The following is a 22,766-nucleotide window of genomic DNA, read 5'->3' on the forward strand; positions in this document are numbered from 1 at the left end:
CTGTGCTTTTATTGGTTTCAAAATAAATGTTGATTTTCCATTACAATGAGCATCACATTATTTTACAGGTCGCGGCAACAGCCAGGGTCGAAGTGCCTGTACTGCATTGTAACGTTATATGTTGTAAGTTACATTTCCTGTTGGTTTCCGATATCTCTCTTTACTGTGGAAGCTTCTCGTCACATCTTCCAGAGATTTGTCTGCACTTCATTTAATCGAGGCAACTGTATTTCCTGCTCAGAATGTGAACTTTCTCCAATAGAGAGAGGAAAATAATGTCGGTGACAAAGCTGAGATCACTTACGTTCTGTCCAGAATCAACAAAAACTATCCCGATCTTCCAGTCTCCTGTACTTCAACATTACAATGTGTTCCCACCCTTCTGGGTCTCTGCCTGTATTCTTGATGAAGGGCTGTTGCCCGAAACGTCGATTTTACTGCCCTCGGATGCTGCCTGAACTGCTGTGCTTTTCCAGCCCCACTCTAATCGAGACACTGTGTTCCCAGGCAATCATTTCAGTTTCTGGTCTGCTGCTGTGCTCTTCAAGACACAACACAAGCTGGAAGACCGGCAACTCATTTTCTACCAACAGACCATGCAAACATTAGGACCCAACATCGAGTTCAATCATTTTAGAAACCGTCCGCCCTCTTCCACATTCTTCGTCCACCCGCCCTTCCCATCAGTTCCGAAGACGGATCATTGGACTCGAAACGTTAACTTTCCTTTCTCATCAGAGATGGACAAGAGCTGCTGATTTTGTTCAGGCCTTCTGGCTTTCCTTCTGAGAACTTTGCTTTTCCGTTGTAATCGCCAGACTGCTGGAAGCGTCTGATTGCTGGAGGAGAATTTCACTGGAGATGAAAAGAATGGCAAGGGCTGTACCTCTCCCATTGTGAAGGTACACGAGCTAGGCTGGGGATGTTTATCTAACCGCAGAGAAGGCTGAATGAGAAACCGATTAACGTGCTCATTTTTATGAAGAGGATAGATATGTGTGACAGGGATAAGCCTGTATTGGGAAGGAACAGAGTGACATAAATGAAAGACAGGAAACAAGGATTAGATTTAGGAAGAATACTTTCACCTATAGAGTATTGATTATCTGGAAATTATTATCTGAACATGTGGTAAAGCTAAGTATCATGAGAACGTTTCAGCAGTCTGTAACCGAACACTTGATGAGCCAGAGCACACGTGGCAAAGGACCAGGTACTGGAAAGTGTGACGAGGACAGACAGGCGCGAGATGGGTGTCCTGAACGCAATGCGTCAAAGGCAAACTTGTGTGCTTAAAACTCGCTCTGTGCGCGGCTCTGTGGCGCAATGAAAAGCGCGTTGGGCTTCTACATCTTTGTACAAGTTGCTATTCAAAGGTTGTGCGTTCGAATCCCATCAGAGTCGAGTTTTAATTTATGTATTGCAAAGTGGTCAGACCAGACACGGCTGTCATCTGAAAACCCAACAATATTCGTGCAGAAACCCACTGTCTCAAAACAGAACATTTTCCTCTCACAGATTTACATTTTCGAAGTCTATTTATGATAGAGATCGATAAATATCTGCTAGCCACTAGGCAACACGATGACGTGGATGGGCTGGAAAAAGACTTAACATTGTTGTGTCAGCCATGATGATATCGAATGCGGGGCAGGATCGGTGTTAAGAATGGCCTCCTTCTGCTCCTTTGTGTCTGTGACATTTCTGGCCCGGGTTTTTAAACAATCACAATGAGGACAATATGAAATAAACGCCAAGTAATATTTTGGTCTCACCTCCACCTCGCTTCCCTCCCAGCTCGAATAGACAGCTCTTGTTTCAGCTTTAGATCAGACAGCGGAGGATTCTCACAAGTTCTCCTTCAGTTTGAATGTTCCTTCACATAGGTTTCCAAGTGGACACATGGAGCAAGCAATTGCATGGATTCAGGGGATTCAGGGGCAGATTTCCCCTTTGCTGGGCTGGAATTCTGCCCAAGGTAATAAACGTGAATTTCTGACATTTTGAATCTTACTCTGGATTCTTGCGACTTTACTAATTAAACTGAATTTCAATTTGCCTTTGCATAACATTATCCGAACTTCACTGTTTATGAAAACTATTCCACATGCTCGTGGATGTAGTATGCTGAACATTGTTGATGTTGTGTGCAGTGTGAGTGGATGTGTCATATGAACATGCCAAAGGAACTTGGTGAAATGTCAGTGAATCGAATTCTCTGACGAATTGACGCCGATGGAAGGGAAATCCCAGTACAGTGGCGACATAACATTTTCTGTGATCAACGCAGGAAGCCACGGAAAATGTGTGCAGTATTCAATAAAATCGATTTTCACCACATTTTCTGTGCCATTTTCCTGAAGTTGATGCTTCATAATCGGTGATTCATTATCAGTATAACCTGCCCTGCACTATGTTTCATTTCAGGTCCACAGAAAAAAATGGGTAATTGGGTTGAGAGTCCCAGTGGTAAGATCAGGAGACGTTTGTCATCATTAGACGGCAGATCCAGCGGTGTAATGAGTTAGCTTGCTGTAGTTGCATTACAGAATGGCAGTACATGCACTGCCAAAATTGCGCATTGGATTTTCGCCAGGTGTTTGTTTTACTGATAGTAAACAGAGATGATTGCACCTTCAAGCTGAAGAACAGTTCAAACACAGAATATTACACCGCAATAAAGAGCTTTTGGCACTAACGTTGCACAGACCTGTGATACAAATGTGAAGTCCATCTGACCAGCATTTTGAAATTATAAGCCGTAAATGTATCCAATGATCATTTAATTGCCCAGAATGTTGGTGAGTCTATGACTGTTGAAGGCAAGGCGTTCTGCACCCTTACTATTCTCTGAGAAAGGAATCGTCCTCGGCATCAATCACACTCACATTACATCAATGTGCCATTGTGCCAACCATCACCATTTGAAGAAAAAGGCCTTCACTGTCCACCTGAAAGCAACCTCTGATCATCTTTTATGTCTCTATTAATTCACGTCTCAAAATTCTAATCTCAATCAAAAACAGCCTCAAGTCCCTCAGCCTTTCCTCGTAAGACCTTCCCTTCACAGAAGGCAACATCCGAGGAAATCTCGTCTTCAACCTTTCCAATGCTTTCACATCCGTTCTATAATGTGGCGACCAGAACCGCACGCAACTCGACAAATTTGGCCATACCAGACAAATTTCTGGAGCTGCAAAGGGATCGTTTGGCCTTGAAACTAAATCCCTCTCCCAATAAAAACTAACACACTGTGCTCATTGCAAACAAATCCATCAACGTGTGCGTTAACCTTCAGAGTTTTATATACATGGATGCCGAGATCGCTCTGCTCATCTAAACTTCCAAGAATATTACAATTAGCCCAGAACTTTTTATTCTTGTTGTTCATTCCAAAGTAAATCACCTCACACTTTTCCCCATAACCTCCATATGCCACCTCTGAGCCCCGATCTGCAGATTATTCATGTCTGTCAGTAACCTGCAGCAGACTTCGGCACTGTTGACAACTCCATCGATTTAGTGTGTTCTGCGAATTTACTCATCCATCATCCCATGCTCGAACCCAGGTCATTTATAAAGGTGACAAACAGCAGTGGACCCAAAAAGGAACCTTGTGGTACACCATGGGTAACTGAACTCCAGGATGAATATTTTCCATTAACTACCCACACTCTGTGTTCTTTCAGCGAGCCACTTACTGATCTAAACCGCGAAATCACCCTCAATCCCATGTCTCTGTATTTTATGCAACAGCCGACCGTGCATTCGTGAAAATCATATCCACCATGTTAACCACTTTACTCTCATCCACCTGTTTGTTGACCTTTTCAAAGAGCTCAATAAAGTTTGTGAGGCACAACCGCTATTCGCAAAATCGTGTTGACCGTAGCGAATCAACTTCTTCCTGCTCAGGTGATCATAAATCATATCTCTCATAACCTTTCCCAAAACTTCACCTTCAAGGAAATACGTTCCACTGTTCTATAATTTCCAGCGTTCTCCCTACTCCTCTTCGTGAACAAGGGGACAATATTTGCTGAATTCGAGTCTTCTCGCACTAATCACATAGACACTGACGAACTAAAGTTGGTAGTCAAAAGTTCTGCAATCTCCTCCCACGATTCCCAGAGAATCCTATGATACATCCCATCAAGCCTAGGGGACAATCTATTTTCAGGCTTTCAAGAATTGCTAACAACTCGTCTTTATGAATATCAATTTCGTTTATTCTAACATATTGCATCTCAAAATTCTCTTCGACAGCATTGTCTTTTTCATTTGAGATATGATGAAAAATATACATTCAGCGCCTCTCCTATCCTCGGACTCCGTTGACGACGTCCTCCTACTGTTCTTGACAGGCCCTAATCATATCCTAGATATTCTTTTCTTCTTGAAATGACAAGAAAAAACTTCAGGGTTTTAAATGACCCTGCCAGCTAAAGACCTTTAATGTCCACTGTTGCTCTGAGTAGCTCTCTCTTTTGGCCCTTCCTTGCTTGCTTTTAACTTTCAAGTGCCCTAACTCAGCTTTCATATTACATGTTACATGCACCGCCTTCTCCATCTTGACAAGAAATTCAACTTTTTGAGTAAAAATGGCTCCCTGCCTCAACCTCATATTCCCTGCATGACACACACACACTTAGGAAGGACATGCATGATCGCTTCCCTGAACAAGCTCCATATTTCAGGTGTGCAAAACCCCTGCGTTTACTTTTCCATCTGGTGCATCCTAACCCTTGCCTGATCGCATCATACGGGCCTTTCTCCCAGCGGTACCTCATGTTCTGGAATATATATATATATATATATATATATATATATATATATATATATATATATATATATCCCTATCCATCACTAAATAAACTTACCAAATTGTGGTCACTATCACCAAAGTGCTCAATTATCTCCAAATCGAACAGTTGACTTGCTTCGTTACGCAGTACCAAATCCAATATGTTTTTGATTCTTCTTGGCCTATCTACATGCTGCATCACGAAACCCTCCTGCACACATTGGACAAAGACTGACCAATCAGAGCTCCTCAAACAATAACATTTCCAATCAATATTTGGAAAGTTAAACTTCCCCACTACAACTACCTTGTTACTTCCGTTCCTCTCCAGAATCATCTTTGCAATCTTTTCCTCCATATCTCTAGAACGTTTTGGTGGTGACCTCCACTTGCCTGATTTTAATCTCAGCCCATTCTAGTTCAACAGATTGAGTCGGGTCCTCACCAAATATCCTTTCTGCTACCATAGCACTGTCTTTGACTAAAAATGCCACATCTCCCCCTCTTTAACGACTTCCCTGTTCTTACTGATAAATTGAAACTGAGGTGCAAGGAACAACCATTCATTTCAGTGCTCCATTCATGTATCTGAAATGGCCACAATATTGAAGTCCCAGTTAACAACCCATGACACCTGTTTTATCCCAGATGCTCCTAGCGGTGAAGTAGACAGACTTCAAACAACCTTCATCCTTGCCAGCATTCACTCGCAAACCCGAAAACCTATTTATGTCCTAACCACTCAAAACTTCCAGCAAACCGCAGCTAAAATTCGGGTTTGCAATCCGCTGCTGAATTCGTTTAAACCCTCCTGAAGAGCTTTAGAAAATTATCCACTCAGGATATTGGTACCCTTCCGGGTCAGGTGAAGACCATCTTACTTGTAGAGGTCCAACCGACTCCAGAATGAGCCCCAACTATCCAGATATCCAAATCCCTATCACCTGCACTATCCTTACAACCACGTGTTCATCTGCTCTCTCACTATTCTTTCCCTCACTATAACGTGGTATGTGTAACCAATCAGAGAGAACAACTCTGTTTGATCTAGATCTAAAATGTCACCCTGGATCTCTGAATTTCTGCCATACATCCACATCAATTTTATTACATAAGTTGTTAGTGCATATGTGAAACATGATCTCGGGCTGCGCCCCCTCCCCTTAAGGATCCTGAAAACACGCTGCGAGACATCACAAACCTTGGTAACGTGGAGGTATCACTTCAATCATGAGCCTGCCCTGTACCCACAGAAACTGCAATCTGTCCCCCTCACCATGTAGTCCCCAATAACTATTGCTCTCCTCCCCTCTCCCCTACCCTTCTGATCACAGGGACAAACACTGTGCCAGAGATCTGTACCCCATGGCTTACCCCTCGTAGGACATCCCCCCAAAAAGTAACAAATACGGTATGCTTGTTACAGATGGGCACAGCCAAAGTGGATGCCTGCACTGGCTGCCTGTTCCCTTTTCGTCTCCCGACTGTGTACCATCGACCTTTTTCTTGTACCTGAAGTGTAACTGCCTCCATATAACTCCTCTCAATTCACCTCAGACAACCCAAAGATCCAATGTTCAGCTCCAGTTCCCTAAAGCTGTTGCCATGGAGATGGAGTTGGGTGCAATTCCCGTAGATTCAAATGTCAGGGACATTACAGTAAACTCTAAGCTCTCACATTCTACAGGAAGAACATTCAAATGGCCGACCATCCATTTCTAATGTTCTGAATTCACACACACACACACACACACACACACACACACACGTGTGTGTGTGTGTGTGAATTCAGAATATTTGGAATTGGTTGGTCGGCCATTTGAATGTGCTAGGAGAAAGTGAGGACTGGAGATGCTGGAGGACAGAGCTGAAAATGTGTTGCTGGAAAAGCGCAGCAGGTCAGGCAGCATCCAAGGAACAAGAGAATCGACGTTACGGGCATAGGTCCTTCTTCAGGAATGAGGAAGGTGTGTCCAGCAGGCTAAGATAAAAGGTAGGGAGGAGGGACTTGGGAGAGGGGCGTTGGAAATGCGATAGGTGGAGGGAGGTCAAGGTGAGGGTGATCGGCAGGAGTGTGGTGGGGGCGGAGAGGTCAGGAAGAATATTGCAGGTTAGGAAGGCGGTGCTGAGTTCTAGGAATTTGACTGAGACAAGGTGGGGGGGGAATGAGGAAACTGGAGAAATTTGAGTTCATCCCTTGTGGTTGGAGCGTTCCCAGGCAGAAGATGAGGCGCTCTTCCTCCAACCGTCGTGTTGCCATGGTCTGGCGATGGAGGAGTTCAAGGACCTGCGTGTCCTTGGTGGATTGGGAGGGGGTGTTAAAGTGTTGGGCTACGGGTGGTTGGGTTGGTTGGTCCGGGTATCCCAGAGGTGTTCTCTGAAACGTTCTGCAAGTAGGCGGCCTGTCTCCCCAATATAGAGGAGGCCACATCGGGTGTAGCGGATGCAATAGATGATGTGTGTGGAGGTGCAGGTGAATTTGGGGTGGATATGGAAGTGTCCCTTGGGGCCTTGGAGAGAAGTAAGGGGGGAGGTGTGGGCGCAAGTTTTGCATTTCTTGCGGTTGCAGGGGAAGGTGCTGGGAGTGGAGGTTGGGTTGGTGTGGGGTGTGGACCTGACGAGGGAGTCACGGAGGGAGTGGTCTTTTCGGATCGTTGATAGGGGAGGGGAGGGAAATATATCCCTGGTGGTGGGGTCCGTTTGGAGGTGGCGGAAATGACGACGGATGAAACGTTGTACATGAAGGTAGGTGAGGACCAGTGGGGTTCTGTCCTGGTGGTGGTTGGAGGGGCGGGGCTCAAAGGCGGAGGAGCGGGAAGTGGAAGAGATGCGGTGGAGGGCATCGTCGACTACGTCTGGCGGGAAATTGCGGTCCTTGAAGAAGGAGGCCATTTGGATTGTATGGTTTTGGAACTGGTCCTCCTGGGAGCAGATGCGGCGGAGACGATGGTATTGGGAATATGGGATGGCGTTTTTACAGGGGGCAGGGTGGGAGTCGGTCGGTTTATATTAAATGTCCGTGTCGATTCGGTCACCCGAGACAGAAATGAAAAGGTCTAGGAAGGGTAGGGAGGAATCTGAGACGGTCCAGGTGAATTTGAGATCAGGGTGGAAGGTGTTGGTAAAGTGGAAGAACTGTTCAATCTCCTCGTGGGAGCACCAGGCAGCGCCGATATAAAGTGGATGAACTATTCAACCTCCTTGTAAAGTGGTTGAACTGTTCAACCTCCTTGTAAAGTGGATGAACTGTTCAACCTCCTCGTCGAATGTTCTTCCCGTCGAATGTGCAAGTTATATATATATACATATGTGTATGTACACATATGTATAAATGTGTGTGGGCGTGCATGTATGTGTTTGTATGCATATATATTTAAAAGTTGCAAAAGGACATTCAGTAAAACAGCATTTATTCAAAAAATATCTGATTTTGTGGAGTGTTCTGTCCTTGGGAAATACCTCAGTTACTTAAGACCAGCCATAAAGACTCCCTGAGTGAATATCCATCACTCACGAGAGATACAGAGGTGATTTTTGAAGTCGATGACGTTTGTCATGTCGCTGATCCTGCGCTGTGTTAAATTCTGGAAAGGACGTTTAGCTCGTATCATATTACTAATTTTGCTGCAAACTCGCACAGTCCATTAAAACAATCCAAAAGTTATTAGGTTTATCTGATTGGACATTTTGCCTGTTACCAGAAAAACTGGAATAGAAATGACAAAGCTGTTTTAAGTACTGCTATGAAGATTACAGAATTCAAGCAGGAATTATTTTCGTGTCTTGTCACTAGATATGGTTGGGGAGATGAGTGAGCATCAAATGAACTCACTCCCTTCTTTGTGATTGCAGCCAAATTTTCTACTGCAACAGATGAAAGAACAAAGGTGCATCACATCGGCAGGTCAGTTCCAACTCACGATAGTGTAGTTTCTTTTTGATTCTGGCCATCTCCTAAATTATTAGCTGAATGGGGAGATCAGGATCCTGAAGGTATGCTGAGACATTGCGCAAATTATTCCCACACTGTTGGCATCACTTTATATCATAAACCAGTTATGCAGCAGACTGTGCTAACCGGCTTCCCTTTAATGCTGAGCTAACACAAACAGCTCAATTCTTTTACAATTTATAGAAGTTCACGTAGAACAAGCTGCTCAAGCTTTCCTCACAATCAGCTCATTCTACACTTAGTCGTGCTCAGTTGCAGGTGTTATGAGGCTTCTTTCCAATTAACGTTAACAAATTAGAGAGTGTCCACGTAACGTGTACCCATTCTGGCCGCCCAGACTCCCTGTCCCGGTGAAATTCACTCCTTGTGTGTCTGCACGCATCTTTACAAATATTTTAGAATCAGCTTCTGAATAATTTTTCCTGAGAAAAAGTAATCATTTTCGAATTCAATAGCTGTAGAAAGAAAAAGAATGCGAGCTCCAAACTTCTCTTTATCATTCATCGCTGGTTTTCAAGTTCTATACTATAGATATAGATCCATCCGAATGAGGGAATTTCCCTCCTGTTTACTCTCACCAAATTCACATCGCCTAAAAACCTTCTATACGGACACAACTCAGTTTTACCTGGTGTCACGCCACATGATCTATTCGTCTTTTCCACCATCCCATGATACCCCGCTTTGTCTTTTCAAATGGCATTATCCCCCACTACATCGTTGGCTTCCTTTCCATTTTTCTGTTTCCAAGTGAACGCTGTCCATTCTTCCTGACGTCTTTTCATTCCAGTCATCGCCATCCATGTCTTTTATCATCTCTTTATGTCCCAGTATAGTCCATGTTGAGAAAGGATGCTGGGGCCAAAACAACACATGAAAACCCGCTCTAATGCTGTATAATACCATTACCAATGTAGGGAAAATGGGAGCTAGTTCAGTCAAAAGTAAATCCTTTGGTTGTTGCACAATGGCTCAATCACTGATTGGGTCGTGACTGTTTCTCCTCACTTTTCTCGCCTGTCTGAACATGTGCTAAAGCAACACAATAAGGGAACATGGAATGCCTACAGTTCAGAAATTACCTATACGATACAACAAATGCACACCAATCCTCCTGGGATTAACCCTCACAGAACAATTCCTTACCCTTTTTCTCTTCTTTTGCTCCTGAATAAGGCAACGTACTGACAGTCGACCCAGTTGTCGGCAAATCATATCTCTGGCGCTTTGAGGCAGCAGTGATAACCAGTGAGCCAACTTGCGGCCCTGCACAATTATGCAAGGCACATTCGGACGCGTTTGAAATGTCAAAGACGTTCGACTTGTGTTGTTTCCCTTATCAGGCACAATAAATCCAGATTCCCTGACCAAGAAATTAAACCAAACCACAGCGGTGAAAATGCTCCATTGTAACCACTAGTCGACCAGGAAGGACGGCATGTGCAATTGCGTCTTCTCTTAACAGCATCGGTTTCTTTTCCTGCGATGAGAAATTCCTTCCAAAAAAGAGTGTTTGTGACACCGTCCTTTTACAGCACAGAATAATACATGATGTCAGTGCCAGTCATCAAACATCCAAATATTCTCGTTTCCAATTTCCACTAATTGGCCCACAGCCTGACGTCTGAAGTGTTCATCTGAATGAAACTTTCCCGGCAAAGTTTTAATCTCAAATGAACCAGTGAATGAGACTGAAGTCAGATACCGTCAACTTTGTTCATGAACTGCGGGAGAACTGAACCTCATTTTGACCCATAGAGGGAACTATACAGAGACATCGTTTGAAAGTGACAAAGGCCTCAGGAGAGCCCAACTTCCATAAAATGAGGAATTGACCCGTTTGGCCTCTTCTTTCTTCATGACTCGCTTGAAAACCGATTCTGTTTACATAAGCAGAGGGGTAAACAGGCGGGAGGCTATCCCTCAAGGACTGTCCCAATCGGCAATAATTGGTACCTGCTCAACGTTGACTTCTCCAACTCTGAGGCAGCCTGGCTAGCTGTGTTCTTCCAACTTCCTGCCTGTTTAATTGGATTCCAGCAGATTCCTGTCTCTGCATAAGGAACAGAAGCATTCAACCGCATCCCTGTACGTTTTCACCGTTTCTTTTCTGCTTTTCATGAATCACGTTGTTCTTCCTGCCAAATGAAGGCATTATTCGCATCAGAAGCTTGTCATCCTCATGTTCCTCGAAGGAAAAACACGTATGTGGACTTCCAAACTGAAACAAATGGGGCCTGGGGCGGGGGGTGGGGGGGTCTGCCTATAAAATGACTTCCAGCTATTCCTTCAAAAATAATTCCTAACAACACGGAGAACGCTCCTTCGGATGCTTGCTGCAATAGTTGCAAGAAAATTCAGCAAGGTTGTAGTGTGAATCGAGGTTACAACCCCGGGCTCGAACCACTGAGCTATGGCAGCACTAACATATGAAGCGTTTTGAGACTGACAAAAGATGATGACCTCTAGCAGAAAAACTTCGGTCATCTCAGTTTTGTGAGACAAGCTTCGTTTTGTGTGACAAAATACGACTTGAAACCCACTTCTTTGATCACGTGTTTGATATAACACTTTGTCAGCTTCCCAATATCTCATAATGTGACAGGGATCAACATTTGTTTAAACTCACACAAAGTAAAAGCTTTGAAGCTTCTTTTATATAAAAGGTATTTTGTAGTATTGATACCAGCTCATTACCCTTGATTTCAACATGTATTGCAGGTTTTCTTAATCACTTGGTGAGTAATTCCTTTCCTTTTGCCTGGTGCGATTTACATTGCCACAGGAATTCATAATTTATGGCCTTGGCAGGTGACTTTTAGGCACCAAACGTGAAACAGTTCAAATCGAACATGCTCCGGAGCTTTGAATTCGAGGAAATGCACAATATCTGAGAGTGCACTTTAAAACATAATCTTGGGTGTCGTGTCTGCTGGCTGGGTTGCATTCTATTGACCAGCTCTATTTGCTCTTGAGTGGGCTGGAGGACATGCCAGTGATAGATAGAGGGAAGACAGTCTAGAGATTTGTAGAAACTGATGAAAAATTTGAAATTTAGCTGCCCGGTGATGGGTGAGCAACCCTTGTTTTGAGTACTCCGACATGCAGGAGAGGTATTGGAAGACCTCAGGATTACATCATTGGGTGAATAACCTGCAACTCCTTACCTTCCACCCTGTGGGAGCCCTTGTGGAAAGATAAAGCTGCGAAGGCCGCAGTGCACGTTTGCGAAAATGGGCGTTCGTAAAAATGCCATTCAGATAATGCACAATGTAACAGTGAACAGAACGCAAGTACACCCTTGAATAGAAGCAGAGGGAGTTAGACCATAGAACATAGAACAGAGAACATAACAGCGCAGTCCAGTCCCTTCGGCCCTCGATGTTGCGCCAACCTGTCATACCAATCTGAAGTCCATCTAACCTACACTATTCGATGTACGTCCATATGCTTGTCCAATGACGACTTAAATGTACTTACAGTTGGCGAATCTACTACCGTTGCAGGCAAAGCATTCCATACCCTTACTACTCTCTGAGTAAAGTAACTACCTCTGACATCTGTCCTGTATCTATCACCCCTCAATTTAATTCTATGCCCCCTCGTGCTCGCCGTCACCATTCTTGGAAGAAGGCTCTCCCTGTCCACACTATCTAAACCCTCTGATTATATTATATGTCTCTATTAAGTCACCTCTCAACCTTCTTCTCTCTGACGAAAACAACCACAAGTCCCTCACCCTTTCCTCGTAAGACCTTCCCTTCATATCATGCAACATACGAGTAAATCTCCTCTGCACCTTTTCCAAAGCTTCATCATCCTTCTTATAATGTTGTGACCAGAACTGTATACAATAGTCGAAGTGCGGCCGCATTAGAGTTTTGCCCAGCTGTAGCATAACCTCATGGTTCCAGAACTCGATCCCTCAATTAATAAAAGCTAAAATACTGTATGACTTCTTAACAAACTTGTCAACCTGGGTGGCAAATTTCAAGGATCTCTCTAACTGAACACCGAGATCTCTCTGCTCACCTACACTACCAAGAAACTTACCATTAGCACAATACTTTGCATTCCGGTTGTTCCGATCAAAACGAATCACCTCTCACTTGTCCGCATTAAACTCCATTTGCCACCTCTCAGCCCAGCTCGGTAGCTTATCTATGTCTCTCTGTAAACTACATCATCCTTCATCACTATCCACAACTCCACCGACATTAGTGTCGTCTGCAAATTTACTAACCCACCCTTCTACGTCGTCATCCAGGTCGGTTATAAAGAATAACGAACAGCAGTGGACCCAAAACCGACCCTGGCGGTATACCACTGGTAACTGGACTTCAGGAAAAACATTTCCCATCAACCAACACCCTCTGTCTTCTTTCAGCAAGCCAATAACTGATACAAACTGCTACATCTCCCAAAATCCCATTCCTCCGCATTTTGTGCAATAGCCGACTGTGGGGAACCTTATCGAACGACTTGCAGAAATCCATATACACAACATCAAACGGTTTACTCCAATCGACCTGCTTGGTCACCTTCTCAAAGAAATCAGTTAGGTTTGTGAGGCACGACCTACCCTTCACAAAACCATGCTGACTATCCCTGAACAAATTATTCCTTTCCAGATGGTAATAAATCCTATCTCTTATAACCTTTTCCAACAATTTACCAACAACTGAAGTGAGGCTCACTGATCTAAAATTAACACGATTGTCCCTACTCCCCTTCTTGAACATGGGAACCATATTTGCTATCCTCAGGTCTCAGGGCACTATTCCTGTAAACAATGACGATTTAAAGTTCAATGACAAACGCTCGGCAATCTCCCCCAGGCTTCCCAGAAGATCCTAGGATAAAGCTCATCCGGCCCAGGGGGCTTATCTATTTTCACATTCTGCAGGATTTCTAATACCTCCTCCTTGTGGACCTCAATCCCACCTAGTCTAGTAGCCTGTATCTCAGTATTCTCCTCGACAACATTGTCGTTTTCTAGACTGAATACTGTTGAAAAGTATTCATTTAGTGCTTCCCCCATCTCCTCTGACTCCACACACAACTTTCCACTGCTATTGCTGATTGGCCAAAATCTTCCTCTCGTCATTCATTTATTCCTTAAATACCGATAGAAAACCTTAGTGTTGACCATGATCCTATCCGCCAAAAACTTCTCATGTCTCTTCCTGGCTCATCTGAGCTCTCTCTTTCGGTCTTTCCTGTCTAACTTGTAACCCTCAAGCGCCCTAACTGAGCCTTCGCCTCTCATCCTAACATAAGCCTTCTTCTTCCTCTTGACCAGACAGTCTACTTCCTTCGGAAACCACGGCTCCCGCTCTCGACAGCTTTCACTCTGCCTGACAGGTACATACTTATCTCGGAAACACAGTCGCGTTTCCTTGAATAAGCTCCACATTTCTAATGTGCCTATCCACTGCAGTTTCCTTCTCCATCCTATGCTTCCTAAATCTGGCCTAATCGCATCATAATTGCCTTTCCCCCAGCTGTAACTCTTGCCCAGTGGTACACACCTATCCATTTCTCTGTCAAAATTAAACATAACAGAATTGTGATCGCTATCACCAAAGTGCTCACCTTCTTCCAAGTCTAACAACTGGCCGAGTTCATTACCCAGTACCAAATCTAATGTAGCCTCGAGCCTTGTTGGCCTGTCTACATACTGTGTGAGAAAGCCCTCCTGCACACATTGGACAAAAACTGACCCATTTATAGTACTCGCACTATAGTGTTCCTAGTCAATATTTGGAAAGTTGAAATCCCCCATAACAACTACGCTGTCATTCTCACTGCTATCGAGAATCATCTTTGCTATCCTTTCCTCGACATCTCAGGAACTATTCGGAGGCCTATAGAAAACTACCAACAGGGTGACATCTCATTTCCAGTTTCTAACTTCAGCCCATATTACCTCGGTTGACGAGTCTCCAAACATATTTTCTGCAACTGTCATATTGTCCTTGACCAACACTGCCACAGGTCCCTCCTCTTTTACATTCTTCTTTGTTCTTACTGAAACATCTAAATCCTGGAATCTGCAGCAACCATTCATGTCCCTGTTCTATTCGTGTCTACGAAATGGCCACAACACCGAATTCCCAGGTACCAACCAATCCTGTAACGTCATCGACCTTACTCCAGATGCTCCTGGCGTAGAAGTAGACATACTCCAAACCAACGTCTTGCTTACCGTTGCAATCTTGCGACCCTGAAACTTGTTTTGGACCTCCCTACTCTCAAACTTTTCGATACTTGAACTACAATTTTGGTTCCCATCCCTCTGCTGGATTAGTTTAAAGACACCCCAATAGTCTTAGCGAATTTCCCCCCAGGATATTGGTACCCCTCTGGTTCAGATGAAGACCATCCTGCTTGTACATGTTCCACCTACCCCAGAAAGATCCCCAATTATCCAAGAATCCAAAACCCTCCCTCCTGCACCATCCCTGTAGCCACATGTTCAACTCCACTCTCTCCATATTCCTTACATCACGAGCACAACAGCAGGGAGGGAATTTGAAAGGACGGATCGAAGTGTATTATGACGTTGACTTCCAAACGAATGGATTAGACTTTGAGCTGCAGAAGAGCAGAGACGTGGAAGAGTTAATGATGTAATGAAGTGCAAGTTGGCTGACATGGTGATGTTGGGGATATGTGGTTAAAAACACATCAGGAAGTGAAGTATGTCACCATGGTTATGACGTGCCTGTTCAGACTCAGACAATTACCAGCGAGGAGATTGAATCAGTGGCGAGGCATTTTCTCCTAGGACTTGGTCGATGATGACTTTCAGCTCATAACATCCACTTCCCTCAACTCCGCTCCCAAAACCCATCCCTCCAACTGAGACGCGGATGGAACTCCTTTCTACATCACTTTAAAATCCAGCACCCTCTGTAGACATCATGTCATCCTGCGGTATTTCCGTCAGCTGCAAATGAAACCCATCAACTAAGATGTGTTTCCCTCCCCACCCCTACCCACTTTCTGTAAAAATCATTCCCTCTTCGACTTCCTGGTGGTGCACGCCCCCGCCAAACCACCCTCCCATCCGCTCCCAGCAAACTTCTCATTCCAACACGGGATTTGCAAAACATCCATCCACACCTCCGCCCTCAACTCTGTCCAAGGCCCCAAAGAACCCTTCCATGTCCATCAGAGTTTCACCTGCATTTCCATGCATGTCATTTACTGTATCCATTGTTCCCTTTGCAGTCTCCTCGACACTGAGGAGATCGGATGCCTAATTACAGACCACTTCGGAAAACTTCTCCGGGACACCCACACGAAACAACACCACTGACTCCTGTCCGAACATGTCAACTCTCCCTCCCACACAGCCAAGTTCATTCAGGTCCAGGGCTTCTGCCGCTCTCATGAACTGTCCTGTCTGTCCATCTTCCTTCCCACCTATCTGCTCTACCCTGCGCTGCGACCTATAATCTTTATCCCCACCTCCATCCTCCTATCACACTCTCAGCTACTTTGTCCCAGCCACACACGCTCCCATTTGTCTCTCTACCCCCTCGCTTCACGAGCCTCTCTCCTGATGAAGGCTCGTGCCCGAAACGTCGATTGTCTTGCTCATTGGACGCTGCCTGCCCTGCTGTGTTCTTCCAATATCACACTTCCAACTCAGTGGCGGCGAGGCAGGGGATTTTGAGTTCGGGACAGAAGTCAGATGCCACAGTTTTGCAATGATTCAATTGTAAGAAATGCCTGCTCCACCAGGACTGGATGTCAGACATGTCAAGACAGTGTTTGACCTGGAGGGAACAGGGAGGTGATCGTGTTCATATCCACCTGCTGACCGGCTCGTCTCTGTGGTGGAGGCTGTGTGCATGAAAGATTCTGACAAAATTCTCTTCAAATTATTCGTGTCGAAAATCCCTTACCTTCAGACCTTATCTTCACACAGAATCTAGAGTCTTGTGAAAGACGGTTTCACACTCTCATTTTTGGATAACATCAGTCTCGCAGGATTTTAGAAGGGGAAGATTTACAAACCAACCTCTCCAACATAATCTGATGAAGCCACGCAGTTTATCCTGAATACAACTTGATCAGATTTCGAACATGAAATGAAAAAGCTCTGGTTGCAGTAGGAGATAAATCGTTCACTTATTGTGTGTGTGGACGAGGATTCTACCTGTCATCAGACCTTACACACCTCAATTGTAGTCATACTGAGGAAAGACTGGGGAAACGTGGGGATCTACTCCCTGTTTGAGCTGAATTCCAGTGGAAGCAATGATACCAGGAACAAGCCATTCACCTGCTCAGAGTGTGGGAAGGGATTGACTCTGTCTCTGACCTGCTGCGACACCTACTCGTTCAAAATGATGAGAAACTATTTCAATGTCTGAACTGCGGAAAATGCTTTGAAACGTCCAGCGATTGGAGAACCGAACACCTCGCTCATACTACTGAGGAACCTTTTATCTCTCCGAATTTTGGAAAATGTTATCAACCCTCAATGTGCTACATCTTTGAGAAATATACTCACATAAATAAGAGTCCATTAAGAATCATAAAGACCTGACGTGTGATCCACGTGCTCACCCGGAGGAGAGACATCTCCAGTTCCAAATCTGTGGGACGTGCTGTAACGTCCGATCGACCGGATGGCTCATCACCTTTCACACAGTATTAACAGATCTTTCTAAATGCCCTGACTGCGGGAAGTGTTGCACTCTTTCCTGAATACTAACGTGTCATCAACGTGTTCACACTGAAGATAGACATTAATCACTATAAACGTTCCTGGGGACAGTATATCATGAACGTCTTCACATTGAGGAGAGACCTTTCAAACATGTAGTCTGTGGGATGTGCTCTCTAGACTCTGTGGAACTGATGTCCCATCGATATTTTCGAATTTGAGAGACGTTTCAAGTGTATTTATTCCAGGAAGAGGTTCAAGCAATCGTCTCAACTCTCAGTACACCATCAGTTTTGCAGTTGTCAGCAAGCATTTACCTGCTCCATGTGAGAAAAACAGTTAGGTCACTCATCGAACCTGCTGAGAGAGTAGAGGGATCCCACTGAGGGATGGAATTCACTCACTCGTCGACCCTAAAGAGACAGCGTAGAGTTTACATATCTCAACACCGATTGAACTTTGTTCTTCTCATTCAGGTCTGAAAGCAACGTTTTAATATTCTAGATAACAATCAAATAAATCAACTTTGTGTTAAACACAGCATCGAAGGTCATTGGAAGGATGGGATTATAGAGTATGTGAAGCATCAGCACAGGTTGTCAAGGAGAAATCACATTTAACAAATATATTAGAATGCTTTGAGGAGGTTATGAGCAAGTGAGACGACGTCAAGCCTGTGGAGGTGACCGGCTTGAATTTCCATAGACATATGTCAAGGTGCAGTATGGCAAGCTGCTAAATAAGAGGCCATGGATTGAGGCTTGGATGACTGGCAGAAGGCAGGCAGTTGGGTAAAGAGGTCTCTTCCAGGATGGCAGCCCGTGACTAGTGGAGTTCAAATGAGTCAGGGTTTGCACCACAGCTATTCACATTATGTATGAAGGATCCATTCAAAGGAACTGAGGGTGTTGTTGCTCCATTTGAAGAAGACACAATGATAGGTGGAAGGCCAGATCTTATTGATGAAGCGGGCATGCTGCAGAATGACTTGAACGGAGTGAGTGCTTCGAAAAATGTTGTAGTTGCAATACTTTGTGGAAAATATGAGGTCACATGTTTGGTGGAAAGAGTAGAGGCATAGACAATTTTCTGAAAGCAGAAATAATTCCAAGTTCAATTTTCTCTTATGTTTCGCATGCAGTTTCAGTTGGTGTTTAGGAAGGCAAATAAAATGTCGGCGTTCAGTTCAAGCAAATTAAAAAGCACGGGCAGAGGTTTAGGCCTCAGTCAATCGGAGGCTGTGGACCATTGCATTTGGAACATTGAGAATAGGTTTTGGCCCCATATCTTAGTGATGGTATGATTTGAGTAGTGGATAGGAGGTTTATAATGGCTGACTCAGTGGTGAGTAGTAATGTCTTGCAGCCTCCGCGATGTTTGTTCAATATCTACTTTGGACGAATGTGAATTTGGAGTTGGCACATCCTGTCCGTTTCAGCCTGCGTTTCCTCCCCAGACTAAAGATGTATGGCTGACGTTCTTTGGTCATGGGAAATTCAGAGTTACAGGAATTGGGTAGATGTGTGAGTTGGGTGCGATTCCCGTCGCATGATTCGTGGGGGTTTCTTGGTCCAAATGTCCGGTTTGCACATTTTAGGTATTCCGTTAGAACAACGTTGATCGCAGGGATTTAGGCCTTGTCATAAGAATTTTTTAACGGAGGTGACACCTTCTTTATAAACACATGGTTTCAAGTGAACGTCTTGAACGATATAAGGAGTGGAGGGACATTCTTGAGGAGGACATCGTAAAGGTCAATGGCGAATATTAAATAGCCTCAGACCATATAGTTAAGTATAATCTAAAGAGATTATGCAAGTACATTAAGAAATTGAGACCAAATAGGACCACTTTAAGATGTAAAAACTCACCTATGTCTTGATCCTCAGCAGATGGAGAAACATATAATGTTCATTTCGCGTCAGTTTACACTGTGGAGAACGAAATGGCTGGTACACCTAAATAAAGATGTTTTGAAAGTAGTTCACATTGAAAAGGGGAAGTGCTGGAGGACCTGGAAAATATAAAGTTGGATATTTCTCTGGGATCTGATCTCCTGTATCCCAGAAACTTGTGGGAAGTTAGGGGATGAAACTGTTGGGCCCTTCGTAGAAATATTTTTATCATGTATTATTACGAGTGAGGCGCCGAATGACTGGGGGATGGCTAATGTTGTGCATTGGTTTAGAAAGGAATTCATGGAGAAGTCTGGGATCGATAGACCTGTGTGTCTGGTTATGCTCGTGGGTAAGTTGTTGAATGCAATTCTAAACGATAGGTTTTATTTGAATTTTTAGATACAAGGAATGAATCGGGATAATCAGCATGGTTTTGCACAAAATTGATTGAGTTTTTTGAGGGCGTAACCAAGAAGATCAATGAGGACATAGTGGTAGAGTTTGCTCACTTGGGCTTTAATAAAAGCTTTTACACTGTTCCACATGGTTGACTAATTCATAAAGTTAAATCACATAAGTTAAATGTAAGGATTCCAATTCGATATAAAATTAGTTCGATAGCAGGATGCTGAGAATTTTGGTGGAAGGTAGTTTTCAGACTGGAGGACTGTTACCAATGGTAGCCCATTGACTGAGTGCACATTCATTTTATTTTTCATTTAAATAAATGATGTAGGTGGGAAGATAGAAAGCATGGTAAGTACGTTTGCAAAATTGTTAGTAGAATGGACAATAATAAGGTTCTGGTAGGTTGTGAAGCGATTTTCTCGTCAGGTCAGTTTCTCTCTGGCCTCGAGTTTAAAAAGCGTGTGGGGGAGGAGTTGTGAAGGGCCATTCGTCCATCGTGAAGCGTACGTTATCAGGCATCCATCTATTCTCGTCCCAGTTTGCAGCAATGAGATTGTCTATGTGATTTGAAATTGTAACCCCTCTGAGGAACGTATTCTCATGTTCAAATACAGAGGTAGTCACGCAGGCACATTCCCCGATAGTGACAGAGTCCTCAGGATTATACCCATTCCATGTGCTTGATGTCTACAAGTATCTCTGGAGAAAGGCGGCTTTAAGTGGAATACAAGGCACTTCGCCAGAAAATGTGCACCGTTGCTGTGAGCCGCGATATGAAATGGATACTGAGCTGAAATGGTCCCAAACGCTTCTCATGTGAAACTTTCAATAACACAAATACCACCACAACAAGCCCTCTGGTTCGTGGGACCTGACAGGTTAGCACCCAGCAGACATTCCTCCCTAAAAACAACGGACACACGGCAAAATCTAAACACTTTCATGTCTCGTCTTGTTCTGTTTCTGTCGCTGTCACACCTCCAGTTTCCCCTGAACGTCCAGTCTCGATGTCAATGAGCTGTTTGATATAAACACGTGCACATCAAGAAAGTAATCTTTATTTCAAAAGCAGAGCCAGGGAATGTGAGCTGCAAGGGCTTGCTCTCTGCTGGGTAATGAAACATCACGGTCTAGTTGTCCTCATTATCATATAGACTGAGTCCACAAATATGCAACGCAACAGTTTTTACCAATTGAAATGTCCCAATGAATACCATGACTGACAGAAAAATCAGGGGAGAGTAGCTTCGAACCCTTCCTCGCCGAGGGACATTTTGCAAAGAATGTCCTGTTACTTGACAAAATGACCTCCTCGAAGCTGGCCATGGAAGTGTCTAGCACAATAATATCCATTGGCCCACTATGTCTGCACCAGTCCAACACAATTCCCTGAACTGTTCTTACCTCATTTGGCGTCAATTGGATCAGAGGGGCAAATGTATTCAGTCATGGAAGTGTACAACTAAATGGGTCTTACCTGCTCTGGAGTTTTCTGTCTTTTCCAGCCTGACAGGCAGTTAGTTGCAGATTCCTAACGTTCCTTATTTGAGTTTTACGCATTTCACTTAATCCTGCGATTGAATTTCAAACAAGAAAGCAGAGAACAAGTACTCTTCAAGTTCACTCGCGGCTTTCAATCACAGTCAGCAAAATGCTTAACTTAATGAGGAATCCACATTGCATTTAACGCCCATTGCCTAAACTACATGGCCACATCTGCAGAAGCGTGCTACTAAACTGGTTTCAAGTACTCCCTCCCTGTGGAGCTGAGGGACAGGCAATCATTGTTCGGTTTGTTTGAATTCAATCATCACAGTTTCGACAGGGTTAAATGTCAGGACATGTTTGGTCTGTGTAATCAATCTCGATGGTTGAAATGGTCATTCAGTTAAAAAGAAAGGTAGAGATTGCAGGAGAAACTAAACAGATCTGGCAGCATCTGGTGAGAGACAAACAGAGACAACGATTCGGAGCTTCTCCAGGAGTTTCTCAGAACTCTGTTTTCTCCGACAGGCACTGGCAAACCTGCCGATTTCCTTCATTAGTTTCTGTTTTTGTTTTAGATTCCGAGTGTCCACAACGAGCCAGTCAACAATACAGAAACGCATTTGTGGTTCCTCACTGGATTTGGTTTCCTTTTGGGTGCATATCCCTGACCCTATTAAAAACCCGAAAGTGCACAGCAAAGGAGTCGGATGGATAAGAACAGCGGCCGCTCCATGCGTGGGTTCACTTTCTCGGTTAACAGCCAAACGAGAGGACTAATTGCTCCACAGAGACTAGGTAGTCCCTTGTAGCAGGCCCCTTGCAGGGTCTCTAAAGCAGACTGTCAGTGAATTCAAGCTATTGCCTGCCATTCGCAGAATGAAATTTGTCCCCAATTGGTTAAAGTTTCCAAAATGAATCCTGGGGCATTCTTTGTGGACAATAGGAACAATCTGATCTCATGCTTTGCAAACACATACATGTCACCAGGAAACAGCTCTCCTAAAACGGGGAACTTCTCCCTTTGAGCCTTCTGTGGAACATTTCCCTGACCTTGGTAAAAACCCAAAACTGTGAGGACAAGAACAAACAGATGGTGTGAGAACAGCTGTCGTTCTGTTCCTGGGTCGTAGGAGAACAGCAACCTGTCAGTGAAGAGCCGAACGCACTGACTAACATCGTCACAGAGACTGATGAGCCAACGGCATCACAGACCCCCGAATGCAAGCTGCAGCCTGCTCCTCCCATATTGACAATCATCCTTAATTAGCACTTTTTCCGAAATAAATCCAGGGAACTTCACGGTGAAGACATGGTAATAGTCTGATCCCACCCTCGAGAGACGCACCCATGACACCGGAACCAGTTATCCTCCAACCGGGATTGTCTCACGTCAGCCTTTCAGTGTCCTATCTGTTCCTGCGTTTTCGAATTGCCCTGGAGCTGAGATGAGATTTGACATCCTGACGTACAGGAACGAGAATCCTTCACCATCATAGATCATTTCATGTCCAGAGAACATCAGAGTCAAAGTAC

Source organism: Chiloscyllium plagiosum, unplaced genomic scaffold, assembly GCF_037043375.1.
Source record: "Chiloscyllium plagiosum isolate Xiang-an unplaced genomic scaffold, Cpla_swu_hap1 HiC_scaffold_51, whole genome shotgun sequence".
Lineage (NCBI taxonomy): Eukaryota > Metazoa > Chordata > Chondrichthyes > Orectolobiformes > Hemiscylliidae > Chiloscyllium > Chiloscyllium plagiosum.